Genomic DNA, 2,021 nt, shown 5'->3' on the forward strand with positions numbered 1-2,021 from the left:
ACAACAGACCTATAATTTCATTTAGTTTTCTTTATAATAAAGTCACAGAAGCTGTCAGATAATTAATAATTAATAATCAATATCTTAGACTGTAAAACTGGATGAGTTGGTCCTTATAATATTTATTGTTAGTCATTTGGATAAATTCAGTTAGTTATTTTTCCAAACTTATTTAAAACGTGTTCACAGAATTTGAATTAATAAAGTCACTTAAATGAAACTTTACACAAACGTTAGAGTTAAATTCAAATAAACAAACAACTGACGGACAATAAAAACTATTGATTATTAATTAACATTAGCTTCACACTGAAGGATCATTAAGAACTATTTTAATGCTAAGCTATTTAGCATTAAAATGCTAACATCGTTATGATAGAAAGTCAACTTCAGGGTCAAACTGGATTTATATCGTTAATACTTATAATAAATAATATATATTATAATAAATAATATTGTTCACATTAATGAAACTCAATTTAGTTTAATGTGAACGACTTTGTTAAAATTAACATGAACATTTAACTATTACAAAATTATTTTCTCTTTTAATCAGCTGTTATTGATCGATATGAAATAAACAATATACAAATTATATATAATCTATAGATTATATTTATAACTGTAGAAACAATAACTTTATATTAAACTCTGACCTCAGTTAATGAAGCACAAACCGAGGTTTCAGTCCTTGATCCTCGTCTTACAGGCCCCTGCAGGGGACCGGGTTCGGGACCAGGTTCGGGACCGGGTTCGGGACCAGGTTCGGGACCGGGTTCGGGACCAGGTTCGGGACCAGTCCTCTATAAAGTCTTAAACACAGACTGAAATAATCTCAGAGTCTCATTTTTTTCCTTTTGTATTTTTTTAATTCAAAACCCCTCAATATGTTTAATTACACCACAAAGTCAAACACAGTTTCCCCACAGACGGGACGAGGGAGGAAGTAAACGGGGTCAAAGGTCAAAGACGTGGGTCAACTATCACCTCGCTGCAGAAAAAACAAACATCTGTAAAATGATTTAATTCTTTAAAAACAATAAAAACAAACCTGAAACTGAGTCTATTTACAATATTGCCTTAAAAACCAGTTAAAACTGACCTCAGCAGCTCACCGACGCGACCTTTGACCTCTACACTCTTAAAAATGACTCCACGGCCGCCGTTCGCCCGCTTACACCAAACCTTCCTCCAGAGGACGTCTCCGACAGAAGAGCAGATCTTAAAAATCGTAAATAACGTTTCAGAAAGTTACGATAAATCGGACGAATCGCCTGAAGACAAAACAAACATGGCTGCCCGGCGTCAGCTACAGTCGTGGTTACAGACTCCGTTTAAAGCTTCAGTAGCTGCGAGCTGTCGGACTGTTTACCATCCACTGTTTACATCTTGCTGTCGGACGTCTGGAAGTTATCAGAGAAACAAGCTGAGCTAACGTTAGCTGCTAACCCATTTTTAAGAGTGTAAACGAGAGGAAACTTTACAGCAGTTTGATTCGCCGTCAGAGCTGCTTCATCGGGACCGACAGCCGACTCGCCAGGACGGAAATCAACGTATTGATTATTTATAATCTTATTGGATGATTTACTTCCTGTGAGCTCGGGGTCGGTCCCGTTTAACACGACTACAGGAAGTAAAAAGTTGCTGCTCGCGTGGCCGCGGAATCCCACGCTGAGCAGCGACACCTGAATCAGACGCCACGGGTGTGTCCTCTTTCAGGCTCCGCCTCCATCGCAGACTGAGTCCATTACAACCTCCGTTTCCCACAATCCACTGCTCACCCGTCAATGCGAGGTGCATTCAAGTGCAGACTCGGGGAGCTGTGGGTTCAGGTCTTTTTTTAGGAGGCGGAGCCTGAAGTGTGACACGGCGGCGGTCTGAGCATGGCGAGGGGACGGGCGGGTTGAGGACGAGCCGCTCGCTTTCACATCAAACTAAAAAAACAAACAAAAACTCTTCAGGGACAAAAACAACAAACACATCAGAACTAACATTTCCTCCCCCCCGCCCCCCAACCCCCC

The 2,021-nt window shown here is 40.4% G+C and overlaps 1 protein-coding gene across 1 annotated transcript in view; it reads right to left on the reverse strand.

Annotated features, from left to right (window-relative positions):
- Positions 1 to 846: 846 nt before the first annotated feature.
- Positions 847 to 2,021, reverse strand: part of anp32e (acidic (leucine-rich) nuclear phosphoprotein 32 family, member E) — an 11,136-nt gene continuing 9,961 nt past the window's right edge. Inside the window, exon 7 of the mRNA XM_051390966.1 lies at positions 847 to 2,021. This exon is cut by the window's right edge and continues 1,552 nt beyond it. The gene's annotated coding sequence lies outside the window, so the exon portion shown is untranslated.

The sequence above is a fragment of the Dicentrarchus labrax genome, unplaced genomic scaffold (genome assembly GCF_905237075.1).
Source record: "Dicentrarchus labrax unplaced genomic scaffold, dlabrax2021, whole genome shotgun sequence".
NCBI lineage: Eukaryota > Metazoa > Chordata > Actinopteri > Moronidae > Dicentrarchus > Dicentrarchus labrax.